Source organism: Rhinolophus ferrumequinum, chromosome 2, assembly GCF_004115265.2.
Source record: "Rhinolophus ferrumequinum isolate MPI-CBG mRhiFer1 chromosome 2, mRhiFer1_v1.p, whole genome shotgun sequence".
NCBI classification, from domain to species: domain Eukaryota; kingdom Metazoa; phylum Chordata; class Mammalia; order Chiroptera; family Rhinolophidae; genus Rhinolophus; species Rhinolophus ferrumequinum.
The window spans coordinates 41,130,441-41,157,741 of NC_046285.1; the positions used below are offsets into that span (position 1 = coordinate 41,130,441).

General features: G+C 35.6%; 1 protein-coding gene across 1 annotated transcript in view; it reads right to left on the reverse strand.

The window, feature by feature from the left end:
- Window positions 1–27,301, reverse strand: part of ZBTB20 (zinc finger and BTB domain containing 20) — a 755,626-nt gene that overhangs the window by 431,722 nt on the left and 296,603 nt on the right. Inside the window, 1 exon segment of the mRNA XM_033135553.1 lies at window positions 24,135–24,208. The gene's annotated coding sequence lies outside the window, so the exon portion shown is untranslated.

Below are 27,301 nucleotides of genomic sequence, written 5' to 3' on the forward strand. Positions count from 1 at the left end.
ATGCATATCTTCTCATGCAGGGGACATTAGAAAACACAGAGGAGAGGAGAGGTGCAGACTCTTCAGCAAGGGGACGCCCCCCTTCTGTGACCCCAGTATCTTATGTGTATCTCAAAGTAATTAACCTTTTACCGAGTAATTATCTGCTTACATATTTTATCTCCTATAACATAATAGTGATCTACTTGAGGAGAAAAATTGTTATGCTCATTTTTGTTCAGTAGTTGCTCAATAAAATATTCACTGAAAGAGTGACTTAACTAGTTAGTGAATAACAGCTACTCCAATGGGGGAGACTGGTTAGCGGTTCCCAAAGGGAGAACTAAGGCTCTCTCACAAGCAGCCTACACAATAGAGGGAAGGGCTCAGGTAGAAGTGCCTGGCTATTTATGGTCCTGGCAATGGATCTCTGATCTCTGTGCCGGGAATAAATGCTCTCAATAAGCATAAAATATTTTTGAAGTGTAAACATGTGCACATTTGGTGGGTTTTTTTAACCATAGATTTCTTTAAAAAAAAATCCACAAATATTTATGAATCTACAATGTAGCACTTTATAAGGCGGAGGAACTATTTAAAAGCCTAGGTGTAATGTGGGGTACAAATATAATCAGACTGATAAACCATGGCAATAGTCTGAAAGTAAACTCAATAAAAGAGTCCTAGATAATATGTTGTGGGATATTAAAGAATGAGTAATCACTTATAGCTGAGGGAATCAAGGTAATTTTAGCAGAGGGATAATATTTGAGCTGAATCTTGATGCACATAATTTAAATCTATGAAGATAGACCATTATACCATAATCTAGGAATTGACAGATGTGCAGGCGTAAGTGGAAATATCTGTGAATGGGTGACAAAAACATCAAAGGCATTCCCATCTCACAGTATTGATACATACGAAAAGCTGGCTATTAGTTGATAAACTGTCCCTGTAAATGGCAATCAGTCCAGTAAAAAACAAAAATAATAATGCCCTTTCAAAAAGTCCATGCATTCATGAATATTCATTCACTCATCCATTCATTTCTTCATCTAATATGAGGACTTAACTAAGTATCAGACTCTGAATTGTGCTGAGTACAATGGATATCATGGTGATCAAGACAGAATAGGTCCTCTGCCCAAGAAGTATATTCAGATAATTAATTTAATAATTGCAACGTGATACATTCTATGTTAGGTGAAGTACTAGATGCTATGGAAATGCATACCTGTAAGCTATTTATATTTTAATTCATTCCAGAAATATGATAGAACTATATTTGAACAATATAAAGTGCTAGTGGTTTTTATTGACCTTGAACTTCTTCTGATTTGGTCTTGTTTATCTTCAGAGTAAATTGCCACATGTGTGTCTTAGGTATATTAATTGCTTTTTTAAATCTTGCATTTTGAATTACCTATCTAATTATGGACACATCGACACAAATATTATTATTTTTGTAATTTCTTTAAGACTAAACATGGTAGCATTTTTCCTACCTCCATGTTTCTTTTTCTGTTAAGGCACATCTTTTATTATAAATGACAGCAACCCATGAAGATGATGGTGATGATGTGTGAAACAGAAAAAACATGTTTTCTTTTGTGCGATTATATCTACAAGACTGAAAAAAGTGAAATCTTGTTTGGACTGGTAAATTGAACAAACACAACATAGAAGTCACAGAGAAAGTAATTGTAGGCAACCCCCATTCTTATCATTTTAATAATGAAAGGTTCGAGTTGGTCTTTTTGGTGAAGTTTTTCTTTAAATCCAAACTACAGTTTATACCCTATAACAAATATTTCCCTCAAAATTGTAAACCGCACAGTGGGTCTTCTTAGAAACAAAAATTCTAAAGCTATTAAAGCAGAAAGCATGCTATCCTCCTTCATTTCAACTCTAAGAGAGGAATAAAACTCTTTTTTTTCTTCTTTTCATGAAAAAGTGTAGTTAACTAGAGCTGCCACAGGCTAGAAGCCTAACACGCTGAAATACTAAATGATCCAATACGTAGGATATTTATCTCGCTGGATTTCATCTAGTTCAGCATCATGGCTTTGTAGTCTAAGCGGTTCATGAAGAGCATTAATAAACTGGGCAAATAACATTTTATGAGGATTGAATGGAAAACAATGAACAGAAATACAACACTTCTTCATTGCACAGAATACAATTAAGTATAATTATTAAAAACAAAAACAACAACAATAACAAAAACATCCCAGCAGCTGAATGTCTGCCACATCAGTGAAAGACATGTGATCAGTTCAAGTGTCTTAAATATGGTAAAAATGTCCTCAGGACATACAGGATGAGAGAATAAAAAGATTTCATTCTCAGGGCAGGTGTGCTGTGTTACTGTCATTTAAGTGCTATTTGTTTAAGTTTTCCCATCAATACAATAAATTATATGTGCATGTTTGTGTTTTAGAAGTACATACATTTTTGGATTATCTCATGGAGCTATTGCAAAGAAACATAAAAAAATTATGCTGCAAAAATGAGAATGTGAATAAATGCCAAGTCTTCCCCAAACCTGAGGAGAGAGACCCTCATTCTTATCATAAGAAAATGAGAGGTAGGAACAGATGTGGATTAATTCTTTCTCTTTAGGATATCCTACCAATTAAACACATTGACACTAATTACAACAATAATTAACAGTTACTGAGCACTAACCACGTGCAAGTCACTGCTGTAATTATTTCACATATATTATGTCACTTAATACACACAAAAACACTACATTACAGATAAGGAAACTGAGGCAAAGAGAAGTTAAGTAACTTGCTCAAGGTCAACAGGCTAGTTAAAGGTAATTAGGATTCAACCAGATGCTCCAGAGCCCATACAATATTAGAATATTCTGACACAAAAACGATGAAAGAGGTCTAACCAATACCTGGGGAACATCATTCAGCCTTTCTGGACTTTGGGTCCTTCACCTAAAACAAGAGTCAGCAAAGTTTTTCTATGAAGAGCCAGATCGCAAATATTTTAGGCTTTGTGGGTCAAGAGGCAAAATCAGGAATGTTATACTATGTAGGTACTTACATAACAAGAGAGAAAACAAATCCCATCATACTTTTAAACATACAATCAGTTAATTTAAAATGTTTAATTTTAAATGTAAGTATTTAAAATATATCACATTGTTATATTATTAACAAAAGTTAACAAAAATAAAATTAAGCATATATTTTTTGAAATACAGGTCTATTAATAAGAACAGAATTTTGGGGGGGAGATAACATTTTGCTTAATTGGGGCTCAAAGACAGTGTACTTAACATGAAATGAATTGCAAATATTCATCTGAAAAAAGAAATCTTACCTCATAGGTCATAGAAAAACAAACAGCAAGCTGGATTTGGCACATGGGCCACAGTTTGCCAACCCTGATCTAGAAAATAGAGTCACTGTACTAGATGATTTCTGAGAACTTTGCCCCAACTTCAAGATTTTATGGTACCATCCTACTATATAAGCATAATAATTTTGATTTTTCAAGGCCTTCAGTATATTTAGATAAAAAGCAAAATCTGTAAATCCTATACTCAATATATTCTAATAATTACATAAATGGATAAATGTAATTATAGCATCAAATACTTATATCTGTCTAGCAGATTATTGTTTTCTTAATTCTCTTAGGATAATTTAGATTTTACTGCATTTCCACAGGCCCCTTTGAATGTCATCACAGAGAAATAGACTTTCTGTTGAAAAGGCGTTTGAGTCGTAGGTTAGAGGCAGACAGAAAATCAGCGTAACATTACAGTGAAACCAGAAAAGAGTAAATACAATATCCAGATAGTTTCCCTACTGAAGGGAATCTTCTTATGATTTAATTCCATATTTCTATGCTAATATTTAGTACCTTAAATTAATAGTCTAAATTCACAACTCACATAAATTGGTGATAAACTTGCAAACTTTGGCTCTTATATTGCATTATCATTATTATTAGCATCATCATCATGGTTATTATTATTATTAAACCTCCAATAGTTCATCATGGGAATTTCTCAACAAGCTTCCAGAGTCACTGACAGTTTTCACAGGAGAGAGTAAAAATATATGGCCTCCAGCACACACAGAATCTTTTTAACACACAAAATAAGAAGCAGAGCTTTCTTACCCTTACTTAGAGCAAAACTATGAAGAACTTACTAGCACAAATTCATTTACACTTAACTGCCTTTAAAAAATATTAAAAAGTCAATCTATGATATTGAGGTCAAATGTCACTTGATTTATCAATTATTTAAGGTATAATCGAACACTTTTGTAATTATCAAAATAATAGAAAATTAACAATTCTGGATGACTATAGGAAAATGGTGCTATCATATAAACTCCTTAATCATTCTAAATAAGGTTAACACTCGAAAAATTAAGTCTTTAAGAAACCTCACTTTCTCCAAATTCTATTTTATATTTTGCCAATACACCACACTTTACTTTCCAAGGTAAGCACAAATCAACAAATCAATTCATGCTATTTTGTGTAATACATAGCTCCTAATGGTTCTTCCAAGGCAACATCTTTAATTTTAAAAAGGGGTTTTTTTAATTTAATTTTTTTAAATCGAAAAATACCGAAAACTTCCCCTTCCCCCACGAACATACAAAATCTAAAGTATAAAAAAAAATGAAAACAATCCCACCTCTTTAAAATAAATTTTAAAAAAGTGAAAGAACCTCCCTGTGTCCCTATAATTGTCCTCATTCACCCCCTAAAATAACCACTTTGGGGTATACTCTTCCCATTTTTGGAGATAGTATTTCATTCTGTATCAGTGTAAGATAAGAGAATTGCCTATATTAACCCACAACTCTCTATTTAAACCAAAAATAGACTATGTGAATCTTTTCAGAGCAGTATATATAGATCTATTTTATGCTTTGTAAGAACTACAAATAGACTAATGTAACACTGTATTAAACCCTTGGAAATCTCGTACGCTTTGAAATTTTTGCTATTACGAATAAAGCTGCAATGAAAATTGTTGTAATATATGTGAAGATTACTAGAAGTGAATTACTGGATCTCAACACATACTCCTCTAAAAAAATTTTTTTTGAAAGAGAATTCTTTAAACATTTAAAACACCAAGTAATTTAGTTAATAAAATGATTACCATTATTTAGCACCTACTAGGTAGTGTGGTATGCCCTTTAAATACATTAATACATTTCAATATTTAAAGGTTATTATATATAGAAATTCTGATGGTCCAATTCTGAAAGAGCTTAATCGTCACTGCTTGGAGTTGGATTGCACTCCTAAGAGCAATGAAGAGTCAATGAAAGTTTCTGAGTAGGGGAATGGCCCATTTTCTTCATTCAGAATAAATGTTTCTAGGAAGGGGAGAGAGGAAAGCTGGAGGAGGTATATTAAATGGTAGCTGGAAGGCTTGAAACCAGACAGTGGAGGGTAATACTTGTAAAGGATCAACAGTAGGAAGGCCTAATACAGAGCCAGTTTCTTCTGTACCCAAATCTGAACAAAGTGGCAGCCTCAGCAGGTAAGTCTCTTCCCTCAAGTATTATCTCCGACAGAGCGTGGTAACATGTTCAAAGCAAGAGCAGACCGAGGGTATACTTTCCCATATTGCCTGTTGTTTCCAGTGGCTCCAGAGAGCCACTATTAAATTAGAAAAGGTGGGGATGGGAAAAACATGGGACCAGTTAAAAAATAAACACCAGTTAAAAAAAAATTAGGGAGTGACTAAGGACGATTATAGGGACAGAAGGTGGTTCCTTCTCTTCTTAGAAGTCAAAATTGATTTTAAAGTGGTGGGATTGTTTTCAACATTTTTTATACTTTAGTTTTCAGGCTTAAAAACAATGCCTACTTGAGAATTTTTGCTGTGGTTACTCACATATGGAAATGACCTGAAACAAACAGACCAGAAGCCAGTTAAATTGTTTGAGGAAACTGAGTTGCCAAAGATGTAAGAACAAGAAATGAGATGAGACAGAACACAAGTGGAGCAGGCCTCTTCCAGCAGGATGGTGCTATTCACAGAGATGGGTGGAGAATCAAGCCTTGTAATGATATTAAGGTGCCCAGTAGATGACCAATGGAGACAATAAGAAAATGGTTGTGTTTATAAGTCTGGAGCTCTGACGATAGATAGGTTACGGTTAGACTGGAGATAAAAATCTCGGAGTCATCAGCATATAAATGGTATTTAGAGCTATTGGATTGGATGAGTTCATCTAGACCAGGGGTGTCCAAACTGTGGCCCGCGGGTCAACTGCGGCCCATGATCCATTGTTAATTGGCCCACAGCAAATTCCAAAAATATATTTAGTTTACTTAAATAAACCAGGTGAGGCAATACGTACTTTACCTCGAGTGAGTGGCCCGGCTGTTTGTGTATTTTACCGCATATGGCCCTTGGTGAAAAACGTTAAAAAAAGTTTGGACACCCCTGATCTAGAGAGTATAATGGAGTATAGAAGGGGCAGCTAACAAAAATGACTGACAAGTCAGTAAGATAGGAGGAAAATCAGGAGAGAATGATTTCACATGAGCCAAAGGATGACTTTATTACAAAAAAAAAGACAGAAAAAGAAAAGGATTACATCACATTTTGAAATGCTTCTGAGACGTGAGTAAGACAACAGGCCTCTATATCAAGGTACTGACAAAGTCCTATGGCAAGAAAGAATAATAAACAAATTTGTTAATTATGTTATGTTCTGTTATGATATAAAGCCAAATATTTGTTAAAAATAATAAAAATGTTACCTTTCTTGCCATTATTGCTAGCTAGATGTAAATGCTAGAAAGACATAGTGTAAGTTTGAATCTTTAAGCTGGAAGGATTTTAGAGAGCATCTAGACCAACTTTCTAATTTCATGGACAAGGAAACACATTTGGAGAGGTGCAATAACTTGCTTGAACTCCAGAGCTACAAGATAGCAGAAGTGGGGCTGTGATGCACGTCTTCCAACTCCCAGGACAGGGCTCTTTTCTCTTAAAAAAATGTGTGTTCATTTACATAAATTTGTTTTCATTTTCACAAGATGTTATATTAGAGACCAATACCATTTCACACCTGATGTGCTGATCTCAAAGAATTATATTTCAGCAACCACATCATCAATATAATTTGCCTCAACATTAGAAATGCAAACAGAACTATAATTTGATATTTTTCTGATTGCTTTCTTATTGCACGCTATGTTTTTCACCTCACTGTCCAACATACAGCAAACGTTCAACAAACATGTTTGAATGATACATTAATTTTCTTACACCTGTTATTTAATATTTATATAGGTACATACACTATTTTAAGCTACCATTAGAATTTAGATATAGAAAAATGTGTTTTTTTAGATCTTCAAGAAATTTTTGAAAAATTAAATGAATATACAATCATAAGGAAAAATAGCAGTCCTGAGTACAGTAGGAAAAAAGTAACAGTATCAGAAATATAAAAATAGACCACATTTTTCTTCTTGTATAAGAAAAAGCATACAGAAATAGATTATTTATAAAAATAGGAGTCAAGATATTATGGCCCCAGAATCAAATCATTGTCGATAGCTTGTAAAAATGTAGTTAAAAGAAAAAGAGTAGTTCCACTACATAGCTATTGCAATAAGTAAAATAAGAAAGGATGAAATACTGCCATTTATGACAACATGGATGGATCTTCAGAGTATCATGTTAAGTGAAGTAAATCAAATGGAAAAGGACAAGAACACTATGATTTCACTCATATGTGGGATATAAAACAAAAAGCAACAAACAAATGAACTCATAGACACACGCAACAACAGTATGGTGGTTATTAGAAGGGAAGAGGGTCAGGGAAGATGAAGAGGGTAAAGGGGGTCAAATATATGGTGACAGAAGGAGAACTGACCCTGGATGGTGAACACACAGTGCAACATATGGATGATGTATTATAGAATTGTACACTTGAAACATATAACGTATTAACCAGTCATGCCAATAAATTTAATTTAATAAAAAAATAATGACGATACCAAGTGTTGATAAGGATGTGGAGCTACTGGAACTCATACATTTCTGGTGGGAATGCAAAATGATACAGCCACTCAGCAAAACAGTTTGGCAATTTTTTAAAATAAAATTAAGCATACATATCGCATCTGACCCAGCAGCAGTCCAGCTCCTGGATATTTACCCTAGGGAAGGAAAACATGTTCACACAAAACCCTGTACATAAATGTTTACAGTATCTGTTCATCATTGCCCCGAACTGGGGGAAAAAATGTTTTTCAATGGGTGAATGGATAAACAGTCTGTGATACATCCACACAAAGGATTGCTACTCAGCAATAAAAAGAAAAAAGCCTTTTATACATGCAACAATATGGATGAGTTTTAAATGCATTATGCTGAGTGAAAGAAGCCAGCCTCAATAGCTTACATACAGTATGATTCCATTTATATGACAATTTTCAGGAAGAGAAAACTATAGTGATAAAGAAGAGATCAGTAATTACCAGAGATTGGTGGTTGGGGGAGAGATAGAGGAATAGCATAAAGAAGTGCCTTGGGGTATTGAAACTGCTCTGTATCCTGATAGCAGTGGTGGCTGTCACACAAATCTATACATGTGTTAAAATTCATAGAACTGTAAACAAAGATATTTATAAAAGTCAATAAAAATGTTCAACATTTTCAGGAAAAAAGGAAGCAGCAGGCTTACATACGAATTATTGAAAAATATGGATTCATACAAGACCATGGCTTCTCCTATCAAGAAGATAATTTGGTAAGAGAATGTATTGTTGGTAAAAAAGAAACCTGCAGTTCTGCCTCTGTAATCAGTTGACCAAAATGAGAATTCTAATATAGCAACAAGCATTTAATTATAATCCTGTTTATTTAAAATTTAGTCTCTGTAGTTTATTACAGTCATTACTGCTTATGAATCAAGAATAATACCAGTGCTTGAATTTCATAAGTATGACAGGCCTCAACAGCAAAGTAAAGACTATTACTTAAACTAATACATTATTACATTTAATAAAACCCTAATGACTGTGAATAGACTATTCAGCTCAATTGTACCTTTGAACCCTGTGACAGCAATCCATTTTCATTGAAATGTCTTAAAAGTTTTCAAATGTACATTCCTTTTTTATTGCGATAGTGTACATAAACATAAAATTTACCATTTCAACCATTTTCAGGTGTACAATTCAGTGGCAGTAAGTACATCCACATTGTTGTACAACCATTGCCACCATCCATCCCCAGAAGTTTTTAATCTTTCAAAACCGAAAACTGTACCCATGAAATAACTAACTCCCCCCTCTTCCCTCCTTCCAGCCTCTGGTAACCTCTATTCTACTTTCTGTTGTGTTGTTTTCACCTTCTGACTATCAATTATGTACCCCTCTGACTTTGCTGTCAGCCACTTTCCCCCCCCACCCCGCCCACAAATCAGACTCAAGACATCTTCTCATACTCTTAGCAATGCAGGACCTTTCCTTTACAATGGTCAGATATAAAGAGAACTTTTAAAATTCAGTCACCTATGCTTAGTTTCCAATTAATTATTAAATGGTATGTTTATCATATATTTGTTCCAGTTTGGTTATTAGCTTCGTGTGTGTGTGTGTGTGTGTGTGTGTGTGTGTGTGTGTGTGACTTACATGTCTGTGTGCTGCTATATAGACAGAGCTGTATTCTGCATAATGTTAAAGCTTTATTATTGTCTGGTTAGGAAGGTAGTCCTTATTTAGAAAAACAATTTTCCAGTGTGAAGCAGCATGTTAAACTTAACTGAATTGGAAATTTGAAGATGAAATAAGAGACTGGCTCCTATGAGGGTCTAGCATATAGCTAAGCACCACTCCTGACTAATTAAAGCAGAATATTTGGGGTGGGGACACTGCACTGGTATTAAAAACAAAACAAAACAACAACAACAAAAGAACTTTATAGGTGATTTTAATGTGCAGGCAGGATTAGGAACCTCTGAGCTAGAGGCAGAGACCCTGAGTTAGGAGGAGCTAGGAGTAACTTTGAAAGTAACTGTAAATGGCAGTTAGGACCTGGAGCACACAGAGATGAAGGGAAGAGAAATTTATCATTGTAAATGGCAGAAGAACCACTATCAAGCTGGGAGAAATTAAGCAGCCTTGAGTTAAAAGTAGAAGAATAAAAGAGGTGTCAGTTACTGGCATACCTCCTTTTATTGTGCTTTTGTTTTATTTGGCTTCACAAATGTTGCATTTTTTTAATATATAAATTGAAGGCAAGATACTCTACCAGCAAAAAGATTACAACTTTCTTTTTTGTAGTGTTCTGAAACTGAACCAGCACTGTCTCCAACTTATGGCTATATAGGGATAATTAACATCTAGATTCTAAAGAGCCACAAAACCTGAACTAGATCATAAGCCATGAAAATGGTTTGAGGAAGCCATAAGGTGAAAATAAGATAAATAGGTAAATATTTAGAAGAACAGATTACATAGAGTTTTAGAAATATCAAGTTTCTTGATTGTATACAGTTTTTATTTCACTTAAATATTTATACGAACTGAGCTTTAATAAATGGAATGTGAAGTAATTTATCATCTAAGTAAACATTTATTCTATATACAAAAGCATAATTTGAACATATCCATTGACCTACCTTGCTTCTCTTGGCTACTCATACCCAAAGTGACAAGAGCTTTGTTTGACCTATATTAATCCATCACCAGTAATTAAATAATGAACCACCTACCTCACAATCCCCTTCCCTCAATCATTCCACCAGAGCTGAAGGGCTGCTTGATCATTAAAAGTGACCAGGACATTACACCACAGTAGCAGTATATAAAGGAAAAAAAAAATTCTTAGCAAGATATCCTATCATTCAAACTTGAGGTAAAATGTCTTCATTATAAGATATGCCACCATTAAAACGAATTTATTGATAAAAAACAAATAAAAAACAAAAAAGGAAGGCTATCCCAAGGCTATTTTTCCTTTTCTTTTCTTTCTTTTGGAAAAAGAAAAGAATAGAAGAGAAATGAACAATAAACACCCAGAAATAAATGCTTAATATTTTATATGTTTTGTTATCTTGCTTTTTTTCTGTTAACATTATACAATCATTTTTATCTCATTAAAATCTCTGCACAAACATTATTTGTTTTTCTAACCACACATGTATTATCTGTCTAACTAGAGTTTCTGTTCTCACCAGACTAGAGGGGCACAGGTAGGAGTCAAATAACATAAATTAGAATTCACATTCTTTTCTGCATAAAACTCTTAAACTGAAAGCATAGGGTTGAAAAGGGGACCTACATCTTTGGGCAAGCTTGCCATGATCAGCTGTTTATTGACTTCTTCGGCCCCCTGCAGTTAAGAGCAACAAATATAATTGTGAGCATATTTTAAAGAGTTTCCAACAACCGTAAGTTGTTCACTCTGAGTTAGCACTGTCTAGATGGAAGGAGAGGACAGCTGTCTGGCTGGAAGTGCCAAGCAGACCCCACCCACCCAGGGTAGGACTCATGACTAACCAGGGAAGACTTGTACTAATGTAAAAAAAAAAAAAAAAAAAGACTAGGATGTCAAAATATGTTTTATTTTTTTCTTCATGCTTCTAACTCCCCTAACCAACAATCTTCTTCCACTCTTCCATTTTTTGATTTGGGAGAAGGAATTCTCTCTCTCTTTCTCTCTCTCCCGCCCCTACTTCTCTCTCCCTCTCCCTCGCTTCCCCTCTCTCTCTGTCTCTCTTCCCCCTTTCCCATCCTTCCCTCCCTTTTCTTAAAGCCTGTATTACAACTGGCTATAACATGAAGGGAAGTATATCTGTTCATCATTAGTTGCAATTATCATACTATGAGGTGTGATCAAACAATATGGTGAATGTTTAAATTTAAAAAAAAATTTTACAGTAAAAAACACGTTGCCATTAATCCCCCTCACAATACTTTCCCTCGCTTCACACACACCTATCCCATCGTTCTTGCCACTTTCTGAAGCAGTTCTGGAAGTCCTCTTTCATGAGTGTCTTTAGTTGTGCTGTCATATCTGCCTCGATGTCCTGAATCATTTTGAATTTGGGGAAGAGCCAGAAGTCACACGGTGCCAGATCCAGTGAACAAGGTAGATGATGACACACTGTAATGTTTTTATTAATAGAAATTGTCACACCGGAAGTGATGTGTGACATGGAGCATTGTCATGATGGAGAATGATTTACGGCACATTTTAAAACACGACTTCTCTCAGCTGTAGCTCACACCCAACTGACTGCACTGAAGAAGCTGAAACACTGTTACTAAGGTTCGTTGCGCTGCTTCCCATATTGAAGATCCCTGCCTTTCAGTTGGATGGCACTCGGCAGCAGCATTCACATTCACTGCATTTTATAATCACAATGGACAGGCTCATGTCACACATTGATTCTGGTACGGCAATTTCTGTCAAATAAAAACATTGTGGTGTGTCCTCATCCACCTTATTCACCAGATCTGGCACCGTGCGACTTCTGGCTCTTCCCCAAAATCAAAGTGACCGTGAAAGATAAACATTTTGAATTGAGTCAGGACATGGAGGCAGATATGACAGCAAAACTAAAGACACTCATGAAAGAGGACTTCCAGAACTGCTTCAGAAAGTGGAAAGGATGATGCAATAAGTGTGTTCGAAGTGAGGGGGAGTATTTTGAGGGCGATTAACGGCAATGTGTATTTTATTGAAATAAATTTTTAAAATTTAAACATTCACTGTATTGTTTGATCACACTTCATACAACTCTCCCGTGTTTTAAATTCAGTTCGTGGTGCCTCTGTCCTCCATCCACCAAGGCCAGTTCGTTGTCAGTAGTCTGTGATGGGATCTAGAATGTAACAGCCCTGGAAAATATAGCACTTCAAACTGAATGGTCATCTCTTGCCTGATTCCAATTCGGATGTTCTGCCCACGTCACTAGCTCAAGAAGGGGACCCTTAATGTTTTTATCCTAAGGTTTCTGGGTCTGCCCCTTCATTTACTTAAACTCTTATGAGTTTTCTGTTGGGAATATAGTCCTGAAAACTTACCTTGCTGAGTTTGTGTTTTTTTTATATTTGTTTTGCCCTCAGTAAGCGAGACAAGCAGAAGCCAGAAAGTCAAGTGAGATTTACAACAGAAAGAGAAGAATAGGACCAATCCAGCAAGGAGCTTGAAAGTGAACAGAAAAATTAACTGACCTAGACCAAGGAGGGTTAGTGAGAGCTCTTGAACAGAAGAGTGAGGAAAAGGTAGGAGAAACACTGGGGGAAGCAATATGGAGAAATACATCTGGAAGAGAGAGATGGCAAAATAAAAGATAAAAACATCTTTAATTTTTTGTGCATTTGTAGATTATATTTTCAGAGAAACTATAACAAATAATCAAGTTACTTTTAATAACTTCTGCTTCCTCAAATGTGAGATTTTGAAAAGGGTTCAGCTTTATATATATATATATATACACACACACACACACACAGATATAACTTGTTAACAGGAACTAGTACCATCATAGAGTTCAGGAAATATTTGTTGAATAAAATGAATCAATCTATTTAGAATATGTACTTTATTATGGAAATTGAGGCAATACAATGAAATTAAAACTTCTGTATGGTGATTATTGTTCTCTTTTCCAAGAAATAAAAGGTAGTAATTTAAAAAACAATTTTATATATTTATTTTCAAACTTACTTGAATAATAGATGTTTATTATAACTAGTGAAACAATAAAAAAAGTTTAAAGAAAATAATTAATAATCTTCCCTGAGTCTTCTTTTGTTCTTAACCCTGTAAGATAACCATTGTGAAGAGTATGATATGCATTTTCCATAACTTTTTTCACATTCATACAAACATGTACAACATACTTATCATAAATATTAATTACCTTGAAAATTTGCTATTTTAACTTAATAAATTATGGTCATCCTTCCATGTCAATAGCAACAGGTATAATTCATTCTTTTTCTAATGGCTGTATAACCTTCAATGATATCTGTCCATGTCACATTGTATACATGTAGTCAAATTAATGAATTTAGTATTCATTTTTTAAAAAATGTTAAAATTTTACACAGGATACTCAGCAAATAGTTACTGAACACCTATCTGGCAACAGTTTCAGTGACTGAGAATAATAGTAAATTACTTATGGTTCTTTCCCTCAAGAAAATAACTAATATGGGAGATAAAATAGTTATTATTTTTTTTAATTTGAGAGGACCTATTCAGAGAATTTATAACAAAGAATGCTTTTAAAATAAATCTTTAAAAGAAGTAATTTGTCAATGGCAATTCATTCTTAGTCATCATTTCCAGTGTGTGAACAGTACTTAGCAGCAACAGAATACTTCCCTATATGGAAACTCAAAACACAAACTAATTTCTACCCACTAAGACCTCAGATAAAGCATCTTACTCCTGAGATCTCAAAGTGATTTATAATTCTATTAATACTGTACTTTTACTGTAATAGTAATACATGATATTTATGAACTATCTTTACACCATGGACCTCTAAATACTTCATATATATCATCTGACTTCTTTGCATAATGTCTGTAAGATAGAGAAAAGAGTCCCCTACAGTCCCCTACAGAAAACGAGCTTAAGACTAAACTGGTTGACAATGCCTGCTTCAAGTCTCAAGATAGGCAGCCCCATGCTCTTTCCTTTCAATTACCCTTGCTGCCTCCCTAGTGGTAACTGCAATGATGATGTGGATAGTATTATGCCATTAATTAGAGAGTCTCATATCGCATGGTAGAGTCAATTCTCATTTTAAAAAGAAACATTAAAAAAACAAGAGCTTTTCATGCAAACTGTTTCTCTATCTGCTAAAAGGGCTTAGAAATAAAACTTCATGGACAAGTTTTCTAGGTGAGATGAGTCTAACTTTACTTACTGAACAACCAGTCCAGTTGCTACAAGTGCTTCTTGTAGTACTTCCAATTTCCAGTGCTACAAGAAGATAAAATAGATGTAGCATTAAATGTGTAACCCAGGTTCACAGCTGTTCCTGCCAGCCCTAATCCAGAGAAGAGAACAGACCTCCTGTAGTAACAACAACGGAGATGATAACAATGTCAGACATATATTGATCATTGAATGGAGTCCTACAACATTCAAATAAGGTAAGCAAAGAATAGTTCAGTAAAATTGTGGCAGAGATTAAGCAAATTTCATGTGGTCAAGTTAGTGCAATTGCAAACAATTAAACAACTGCTAAAAATCTAAATCTTCTAATACTAGGTAACTATTACATGAGCGAACTTATTTTCCTACATCTCTGAAGATATTTTATCATAAGAGATTTATAACTGAGAATCTGATCCTAGAGACTGACTTCATTCTGTATTTAATTTCTCACGAAAAGAATGGCAGATCGGCATGGACTCCTCCCTTTTCCAGTTGACTCAAAGAATGGTGCTTTCAAAGTGCCATTTGGGATACATGAAGGAGTGCATTTACAGCCAATGTGCTGCAACCTGGAGTGTAACACTCTTTATTGTTCTTGAGAACCGTGTGCCTAATTCCCTGGAAACTTACTGTTTCAAACAGTCACAAGTCTCCTGATTGCTTCTCATCAGTCTTGAAGAGATTAGATAAGCTTCCCCCCTCTTACAAAAGCTTTTTCTTCATTCAAAATTCCTTTGAGAACAAAACATTGAATCAGAATTGGATTTTTAACAAAATATTATAAGAGTTTTGAAAACACTTTTTTTTTCTCCTGAGGAGATCCAGCAATTCAAAGGATATATTAATGCACTTTCTGATTTAGGGCTACCAGCAACATATTGCAAAGAACAAAGCTGAGCCAAAGAACCAAGTCCCTTCTGCAAAGCAGGAAGCATGTTTTTCAGTGAGTTATTTTAGAAGACTTGAATGGCCTGCTGAGGGCTTTCACACAGGAAGACTTGGAGTCAAACTCAAGTAGAGGGGGAAAAAAGCAACACCAGAACCGTAACATGTAGGCATTGCTTCTAATTACCATAAACTTGTTATGTATTCTGGTCCTATTCTGCAGAGACAGTTGGTTTTAGAATAATTGTTCAAGTGTATCAATATCAGAAAATGACCACCTCAGAAATGGAGGTGTATACATGCAGTGCTGCTGAGGTTGATATGCATACATGGAAGAAAATTCAGGATCACGTTTGCAGTAGAACCTGCCATCAACAAGTATTTCAAATCCCTCAAAATCTCTCTCTCTCTCTCTCTCTCTCTCTCTCTCTCTCTCTCTCTCTCTCTCTCTCTCTCTCCCCCCCTCCCTCCTTTCCTCCCTCCTGTTTTTACCAATGAGCTCACCTCTAATATAGTCCTCAGTGGTCATTAGAAAACAATATTAATAATACTTAAGCACGTTTGGACTTTCAGTTTGACATTTTTTAATAGCAGTTAACGATGAGCACTTTCATTGACTTATATCACTGATCAGGCTTATAAGGCTTCAAATAAGTTAGACCTGAGAAGGAAAACTATAAGCCTTATTACTTCTTATTGGTTTCATCAATACAATGATTTTACTGCTTTCTCTTTCAAAAATGTTTTCAAGTATGATCTAGGTTACTGGCACCACTATCGGATATGACTGGGTTTGGGGCACAGACACACAGTGAGCCAAGAGGATGTAAAGATGAAAGGCTAATGCATGGATTGGACTAATCTTCCCAGATCCCCATTTCTCAAACAAAGGAAACATATAGGGGTATTTACTTCCAGACAAGATGATATAACTTAACTATAAAAGCACACTCTCAACACGCTTTCTTCTTGGGAAGTCCTTGAGCGCTTGCATTACTATTCTTTGCCAGGTAAATTGCTGAGGTATACAGACCAAGGGAGACCAACTGGCATTCAGGAGAATACACTGGGAGGAGGGTGGAATAATGGGAAGAAAACTTGGGGTCAGACAGATCGGAGTTTGAATCCTGGCTCCAGCTTGTACTAAAATGTGTGGGGCAATTAAATCTCATTGAGCCTCAGTTTCCTAGATTGTAAACTAAGGATAATAACATCTATCTTGAGGCACTGTTGAGAGAATTTAATGTAAACAGCTTTATGCAGAGAGAGCACCTGCTGAATGTAGCTTTCTTCCTTACCTTCCTAACTCTTTTCAAGGTTTTTCAGACATTTAGACTAGCAAACTATTGACCTCTGTGACCACTGTGAGCTAAGGTGATAACAAAATGTAATAGATAAAAACACCAAGAAGGAGCTAGTACAGAGTTTGAATCAGTTAGGTCTGGCATTAATACAAATTCACTTACTGGCTTTGCAATCTTGGATATTACTTAATCTTTCTGGAGCTCAGTATTCTCATTATAAAATGGAACTAATTCCTACTTTGTGGAGTGGCTGATGAGTATGATAGCAAGGATTAGAGACAACTTTTATAAAGCATCTGGTACATTATGTAAGCAGATTTTGCGTGACATATATTGTTCAGATTTTTATTAAGTAAAGCTTGTCTGTAGACTCACCTCCTGTAGTAAATATTCCTTTTTGGAAGGGTTATGGTAGGGGCCTTGATCACAGATTAGCTGGTTTGACTGTGTTGATTTAGCTCCTAAGATTTGGGGTTACAGTTTCAGCCCTAAGATTTAAATGTATGACTTGGATAGGAATCCTAGATCCGAATTTTGTTCATCTCCAAGATGAGGAGGCTGGAATAAATAATTCCTAAGATTCTCTGTAGCTATAATATTTTATGATTCTAGTGTCTTTTTACTGACTTACAGCAGATAAATCCTCATCTTTAGAGATTAACCTACTTCTCTATGGTTTAATTTTTACATTGCCTTTATTCTATTTCTTCCAAGAGGGGATAATTTCCATCACTTTGCAAACAAACCAATATCTCTATTCTGACTTAGTGGCATTCCAGGATATTAAAGCATTACATTTTAAAGCAGTCTGGATTGTTTTCAATCCAGAAATTCAGTAATATTGTAGGTAGTAATAATGAGGATAACGATGGTTCATTTTCAAGGCTTTCTATGCCTCCAGGCCTTTGGTCATCGCATATGATAAAATACACCAAAATTAAAAATAAGATTAAGGTTTAACAGTTAGAAATGCATTCTAGGACTAAAACACATTTTTGGTACTCATTCTTGTATTACACAATGAACATTTAAAAATAAATAAAAATAAAAGATCCATGAAGCAACAACAGAATTTTAATAATTATTAACTAGAAAGGAAATCAAATTAACTTGACCTTATCTTAGAAGGTTGTCCTGTCTGCATATGCAGATAGGACATATGTTGTGAATTATTAGACCTTGGTTTCAGAAGTCCAAGCCTTCCTCAAAATCAGAAGTAAGCCTTCAGTGAGAACTCGGATCAAACGTACGAATGCTATGAGTTGTGCCTAGTATTCACCTTTGAATTATTTTGATCTTGCTCTACTCTTGAGCTATCCTTCAACATATATATCTTTATTCTTTTTTTTCCCTTCCCCCCACATCTACTATGTGCTTTTCCAGTGTGTTGAGAACACCACCTAAATTCCTCCCCGACTACTTCTCTGACCTCACCTCCAGTCACTCTCCTCCTCTGCTAACTTTGCTGCAGCCACTCTGGAATCCTTTCATTTCCTTGAACGGGCAAAGTCTGTCCTTGCCTCAGGGCCTCATTCCTGCTGTTTCTGTCTGGAGCTGGCTCTCCCTCACATGCTTCCATCCCTACCCCCAGTTTTTCACCTGGCTGATTCTTCCTGTCCTTCAACTCTCAACTTACATGACACTTTCTTTGAGAATTTTTTCCTGAGCACCCAGTGGACAGTATATAGATTTCCCCCACTGTGGTCTTGCATATCTATTAGCTCTTTTCATGGACTACAATTTGTAATTTGTAATTATCTGTTTATGTATTTACTGTCCGATTCCCTTAGGAGGCTATAATTCCATAAGAGTCTGAAGGATCATTTCTATATTGCTAATATTAAGCATGACTGAATAATGAATTAATGATTTTATTGTGGTAGATTCTGTAGGGTTTAGAAATGTTAATTAAATATGGAGTCTATATCCAAAGAATTTATTTTCTAGTAGGAGGACAAGGCATGAACAAAAATATTGTTTAAAAATATAGAGAGTAATTCATGTCTCACAAAAGAGTGTAATCTGTGCTGTATTAGTTTCTTGGGATGCTATAACAAATTACTACAAACTTGTTGACTTGAAACAACAGAAATTTATTCTCTCCCAGGTTTGAAGGCTAGAAGTCTAAAATCAAATTGTTGGCAGGGCCACGGCAGGTGCTAGGTGAGCTGGGTGAGTAGGGGAGAGTGAATTATTTCTGACAAGGTCAGGGAGGGAAGGTTTCATGGAATTAATGGAAACAATCCTAATGAAGGTGGATGAGGAAATGTGGCCTGAGTATATTACCATAATATTAAACCAGAAATGAAGTTAGAACTAGGTTTTACAATGTCATAAATACTAGTTAGGAATTGTTTGATAATTAATACAGAATTTTTAAAGTTTTGTCTAAACAAAGGTGACATGATCTTGGGGCTCCTGCTTCAGGAAGCCTAATGGGGCAACCGCATTCAGGATGAGCTGGTCTCCCTTCCCCTGTCTCTTTCAATTAGGGTCTTATTGCAGGCAACAGAAGATGAAAGCCTGGCTAGGACAGGGGTACCAAAGAAGGGGAATTAACAGGACTGGGCCACTTATTAGACACCTGGTTGGGGGAAGAGAGGCAAAAAATGATACATTTTGAGTCAAGAGACCTGGAGAATTGGGGTGAAGAAAATTAGGATTGTCAAAAGGATGATGATTTTTAACCAGGAGGATAAATTCAATGTTGATATACTGACTCTGAGAAACTCGTGTGGTATCTAGTTCAAGATTTAAATAGGACATTGTAAATGCAGGACTGGAGTTTGGGAGAGATATCGGACTAGAGGTACAAATGTGTGAGTTATCAACAGTAAAATAACTGAAGTCATGCAACCCTGGAAAGCAGTGTCAAGTCATGGGAAGAGTATGAATGTGGAGTTTGATGTGGAGTTTTACGTCCTGTCTCTACTATTTCCCTGTCGTGTGACCTGAGATAAATTGCTTAATCCCTCCACTTTCTCATATATAAAAAAGGGGTGAAATAGTATTATCCCTTAGTCAGGATTACATGAGTTGAATATTTAAAATACCTAGTATTTTCAGATGTCCTTTCATATTTTGGTGGCATGATATCTAGTAAGAAATCCTATATTTATTTTGTACCCCATTATCTGAAAAATATGTAACACACTCTTTCTATAAGTTACTTTTTTTTATTCTATTTCATGAACATCATGTTGACTGTGATCCTCTAAACTGAATTCATGACCTAAAAATGGTGGCAACCCATACTTTGGAAGACTGGATTCAACCAGCATCCTATACTCAGATCACACCCTTTCTGCTCCCTGTTCCCTCAACTTTCATTTTTATTACTCCCTCTACATGGGCTGCTTGTTATTATCACGTTATTCCGTGATGGTCTAGAAGAAATAACAGTCATCTACTTCCTCTATTCTACCCATATAACATTTCATCCATAAAAAAGATTTACCTATTGCACCAATAGATTATGAACTTTACGATGAGAGCAAACAGGTGTTACTTATCTATGTATCCTGCTGAAATTATCTGTTCATAAGCGGTACAGAATAAATTTCAATTCATTATTATAGAGAAAAGAGAAAAGAGGTCTGAGGAGAAAATCTTAACTGAGTCCCTGCTTCTAAGGTCCTGCTCTGGCTTCAATGCTCTCCAATCCTCATGCTTCAATTCTCCCTTCTTCCCTGTATGCCAAAGATTCCATGGAAGTTTTTAAGGCAGAACATTGTCTCCTTGTTTGGGACACAAAGACTTAGGCCATTAATTTTTTATGCACAGTGACTTGAGCTTCTTTATGGTTGGGGCAGGAAAGTTCTGGAGGAGATACAATAAATTTGAGGAAGAAACTAAGGTGTATCTAAGACCTAGCTCTAGGTAAAATAATAGAAATGTTCCTACACTGGTATCTTTGGATGACAGAATCCAATAAAGGAAACCTGAAATAAATTACCAGAGCAAGTGTTTCATTTTCAATTATTAAAGTTTAGCTCATTTTTTCTCAGGCCCTGAAAACCTTTCCTATGGTGGAAATGACCCCTGGCAACAGTGACATTCTGACACCGTGCATGATACCCACTCTTGCGAAGTCTGAACTCCGTGTCACAATGGCTCAGATTACTTCGAGTTTCATCAGGCCTCTAAGCCCAATTAAAGTACTAAAGTTTCTGATGGTCTTCTGTCCACTTTGTAGTTCATCATAAAGAACATTAAGTGAACCAAATAAATTTGCTTCTATGTGACTCATTGCACAATCAGAGGCATGATACCAAAATGTATAGGAAAAGGCAAAAAAATCCTGTTTTGATAACAATGAATGTTTTTAGACTACTCCTTTATCTATGAATTTTGGACTATGTGGTGGAGGGAAATGCAGTCCAACTGGTTTCATAAAATGAGCAGAAGGTAATACATTGCTTAGGAAACCCTGCTCAGTGCCTGAGTATAAAGGGAAGATCAAAGCCCCAGAGTCTAAATTCAGTTCTCCTCTCAGGCCTAGATGGCTAAGAATGGACTGCATTCGTGTCAGTATGGTTTGGATAACCTGCACGCCCCACAGTGGGCCTCAGTTTACTTATTTCAAAATGAGATGACTGAACTTTTATTTCTTATATTCTTTCTACCTACAACGTTTGATGATGCTCTGCCCTTAAATCCCTGTCACCTCAATTTTTTTAGCCTTAAAAAATGTGCAATATGCTTATAAAGTTCTTTTATGTCCTTAAATGTTATTCAACATGATAACAGTACTATTCACTGAACCTAAATTTTATCATTTTAGTTTTGCCTCAGAGGCTAAGCTTTATGAGAGCCTTAATTTGCATCACCAGAAGCCGATTTAATAAAAATAAAGGAACCCTTTTTGGAAATAAATTAAAATTGGTCGGTAAGGGCAGAGAATTTTATGTAAGAAAACACCAGGAAGCTAAACTTATGCTGGGTCAAATGGTTCTGAGTTCTGAGGAGTGCCACGGCCTTATTAGTGCCGAGAACAACTGGTCCTGGCGTTTTATGCACTGAAAGCAGAAGTTTCTAATGGCAACTTCCCAAATCTCTGGCCTCTTGACCCAATACCTATTGTACCATTTTCCCTGTTTCCTTGAAGCACAATCCACTGCTTGGCAATTCGACAAACAGGTGCAGAGCACCACCCATCCTGGAGTCAGGAAAGTTTATCTTTAAAGACAACTCCAGTGCATGGGATGCAAGACACACAACTTATATAAAAAATTCCTGAAGACAATTTTGCAGACAGAAAAAAAAATGGACACATCTCATTTTGGTCAGGAGAAAGAAGGGTAAAGTCAAAGAGAAGAAAGACTGGGAGACTAATTAGCGCCTAATGTGATGATAAACAGTAGGTTTGTCTTTCACAAATTCCTTTATAATTATCTTCCTGACTGTCAAAAACTTGATTCAACCCATCTTCACAATAAATATTTTCTGACAGAATGAATCCAGAAGTTCTGATTTTTAACAAATTTTGTAATTGTACTAATAACAACAGCTATTTCTTCATTACTATTATTATGCCAAGCCCTGAGGATTATAAAAATGAGTAAGAAATAGACCCTGCTTTTAGAGATGTTACCGTCTATGGGTTGGAACTGCTGTAGTTATGACTATAAAAATAACTATAACCACCATTTATTGACTCATACCAGCTAGGCACTGAGCTCAATGGGCGACATGCGTAAGCGGCCGAAGTTCCCTCTGGATACCCTGACAGTGAGGTAATTTTGCCCTGTCCTTGCATCATCTCTCAAACAAACAAACAAACAAACAAACAAACAACAAAAAGAAAAAAACAGGACTTCAGTAGGAATTCAAACAATAGGCAAAGATATTTAAACAACTTCAGGACTGTCCACAGTCAACACACAAGAATTATAGTCAATAATGAAAGAATGCAGAGAACCAAAGCGAAAATGGAAGAAATCATCGGAATTACCTTTAGCTATTGGACAGGCACTGGGACACTCTGACATCCAGTGTCATATACCCACACCCAGCCTTCCAACAATGACTCAGAGACAAATGTTAAGTGTTTTAAGACTTTCTAGTGAAAGACCTTACTTACACTACATTAAACAGCAAAACTTAGGAAGACATCATAACCTTCTAGATTTCATTATCAAAATGCACATTTTGATCTAAAAAGTAATGAACAACAACAACAACAAAAACCCCCGATTGACTTTCCTTGTAGTATTTCACAACCTTTGAGTACAGCATTAAAATGCTTTCCTTTTATCCCCCACCAACTATAAGCTTCTGTTTTCTTACCCTGGGCGTCTGAATTCTTTCTACACTCGGGTTCTATTCACTGCCTGTTATTCAGACATTGAAATCCCAAATGTTAATTGTTCTTCCAAGTACATTGACAAAACAGCAGCTAAATAAGGGTAGACCAGACTGTGGTAGACTCTGACATGCATTTATGGAACAATGGGGCTCTGAGAGACAGCCTTGTAGCTCACGGGAAGACATAAGATGTGCTATTTTGACTGCTTCATAGCAGAATGGGGAACACACGCACACAAGGGAATTATGCATTTTCCTTAGTTTTGCCCAAAGTCCTCAAGGCAACAGAATCTTGTGATGTCATCATGAACTTTCCATTTCCACTGAAACAAAGGCTAAAAATTTCTAATGACATCACAAAGGAAAAAGGAATTTACTTTGATTCCATAAGAAATCTGTTATATTCTATGAAATTTGTACAAAAACGCAAGAATCTTTCCTGACAGGGTGTATGTCACCATGCTGAGGCACAGTCGGTGACACCCTCCCTAATGCAATTCAAACCAGCTAGAAAAAAGGATTCACAATTTAGGATGGATAAAAAGACATACTGAATATTGAGCCCAACAAATTTTCTTTTTTTAAAGAAGGAACTCATTTAAACATATTTCTTCAGGGACATTCAAATTTTTGCTCGTCTGGTTACTATGTTACCAATATTTTTGTCCTTTATTGAGTTGGTCACAAAAACACAGAGGAAGGTACAGGAAGCTTTCACTTACAGGAATGCAGTGCAGCTCAATCTTTTGTTTTTAAGGTGCAGTGATTTCAGTCTCTAAATGTAACTTCAGGCAGTCTGAAAAGAAACAGGTTAAAATCTCTTTCAGTTATAATTGGTATTTCAGATTTAATTAAAAATTAAACTTTCATAATGTTTCACCATCCAAAGCAATGCATTATCAGTCAAGCGTGGCTTTTTTTTTCTGTTAAGAAAAAAAAAAAAAAAAAAACGAAAAAAAAAAAAAAACACCTCTTCCCAGAGTAGTTTTTTAATGAAAAGAAAAGGATCTAAAGAGAAAAAGAAAAGCAACTCTGAAAAACAAAATATGCCTCCATGTTAAGGACTTCATAATGATATGACTAGAAGCTCAGTGCCTCTGAATTTTAGCAATACTCTATCTGATTTTTAAAAAAACACAACCTCTTAAACAACAATTTCACAGCCTCAAGATTATATAAAATGTTAATTTCAGAGACTAAAGAAGAAAATCTATGATCTGGATACACTTGTTAAAGGGAAATCATGACTTCAAATAAAATTAGAAAAAAAAGTTAGATCCACTACTTTCAAATGACTGAACTGGTGGTGGGGCAGATGGTGAGGCAGAGGTGAACGGCTGTATTTGCCAATACAAAACGTCCACTGCAATGTATTGTGGGTGTAGCGTGCCCCATACCACATCGTACTGTATATCCTGTCACATGCAGCCACGGCTGTTTGAAGCAGCACAGGGAGACCATCAGGGTTTGAACCAGACCTCCTTGTTTAAATAACTATAATCACATATTTAACATATATACTTTTAATCTTCAAATTAAGAGTCCAAGCATTAAAATCTCCAAGTATGTCCTAAATATTTGTGCTTTAAACATCATGCAATTTTTTTTAATCCTTTCTTTCTTCATACAACACCATCTGTAAAGAAGATAATGGTTTAAAAAAAAAAAACAGACCTGATTAAGTCATCCCTATTTTTATTATAGCTTCAAATAACTGACATGACAGGATTTGGAAATATATAGTTTTTTTAATGTAAAAATGAAGATAATACAATTCTCTTTCTTTTACTTCATAGCATAGCAATGCATTTTTTATATATTTGTAGAACTAAAGTGGTATATTTATGTCCACCTTCACATTAGTGCAAGGTAATATTTTAATCTCCACATGAGAGCATGATCATAAATCACCCCTGAAATTGCATCTATTATTAGAAAATGCATCTAGTTCTCACTTGTAAATTCTGTTTTCTTTTTTCCTTGAAGCATATGGAGGAATATTTTGAGTATTGTGTCTATTTGATGTATACAGATTTTAAATGCAAACTGTTTCAGATTCACTAAATCTATCCATGAATGGATCCTCCAAAAAAAATCACTGACATTGACTAAACTTTTCCCCTGCTTCTCATATGCCTGAATTAGACTAAAAATGCACCAGTGTAAAGACAAATTATGGAGGCGTCACCCGGGGACAAGTGAATGAAAGGAGGGGACTGCACATATTTCCTTACAAGGCAACAAAACATTTTATAAGAGAAACTGACAAAAATAACTCATGCTTGGAAATTATATGGAATAACAATAATCCCCAATAACTGATTTCAGAAACTGCCCACCTTTACATAAATCTGAATCACCAATTGATATCGTTCTAGTCACCAGTTTGAATATGGTTAGTGAAACTGACTCACTGTCTAGTTCAGACAAGAAAAGGTGATGGAAACTAGGCTGCATATTTATATATAAACGATTTAACTGACAACTAGCAGTTCAATTTAATCAGTCAGATTTCCTTTTCCTTAATTCACCAGATGTTGAGTGCACTGAACTATCAGTTCAAAATAATAAAGCCATTCCTATGAATAGACAGTCTAAGTTCCATTCTCCTTCTCTCCTCATTGGCATTCCTCCTTCTCCTCTTTGACCTTTCTCTACACTTCTCTGTTTCTTCCTCACTTTCACTTTCTTCCTTATTTATTTTCCCTCTCTTTTCCGCCCCCCCCCCTTGGTGAGGGTAATGAAGCTCAAAAATAACATCTTGTATCCTGTTGAGGGAATCTTGGTCACAACTATCCTTCCAGATGACAAACTCATTCTTAAATGTCTGTTTCCCAATCCAAAGAAAACAAAGCAATTGAGAAAATAGAGACGCAACATCACTTACCACTACCAATACCACCACTTTTAATTCCCATGCTACATTCATCATAAGGAGGACCGAAGTTTATTTACATTATCCTCTAACCTCAAATAGGACCACAAATAAGACTAATAACAGGATCATTTTGTGGCATTCAGGCAAACGGCTGGGCAAAACAGATGGATCTTACTTTGCGCCAGGACTCAAAAAATACAGTCGCCAACTCACTGTTGGCGACTACATATCTTGGCCCAAAGATGGACCTGGAAGAGAGACCAGTTGTCTTTGAATACTGTTCCTATTCATATCTGCCTCATGAGAAAATCATTAACTCTGTCACTATATAGTGGGGTTAAGTATTGCGTCGAATCTGTTTGGAAGAATGAGCATCAAGGAAGTGAAATATTCTGAAGGCATGTCAGATTAGATTAAGGAGCATAATGCTGGAACTAGCACCTAATTTTTTGCACTACTGCCTACTTTTCAACTTCCTGTTTCTTTTTTAAAGTTCAATTCTGTACACTGAAACTACCTTTAAAATAGTAGATTTCCAGAGTATGTGTCTTCAATAAGAATAACTAACTCCTGACATTTAGGGTTCTACAATCTGTTAAAATATTTTCAAGTCACCCAGATCAATCTCAGTTATTATTGAAATTGACTACCAGTGTCAGACCATCTTTAATCAGGACCAAACTATGTAAGGCTTTATAGATTACACTCAACACCCAGTGATCCACTGTACAGAGCTCAGCAATCAATGCAAATTAGAAAACCCAGAGAAGAATGCTTCTCCTGGCAGAGACAAACTCCTTTAGTAAGAGTTGTATATTCTGCACTAGTCTAAATTCTGAATGGCCTTCCAGAGGAGTGGCAAATACATTACATTACAGTAACCTATCCTGTAAGTCACAAGGCCCAGACAACAACAAAAAACTGAATGGGGGTGAGGAACTACTGATCTTAACACTCACTAGGAATAAAAGACTGCTCTGACCACACTCTAAGTTTTAAAATCCTCACGTA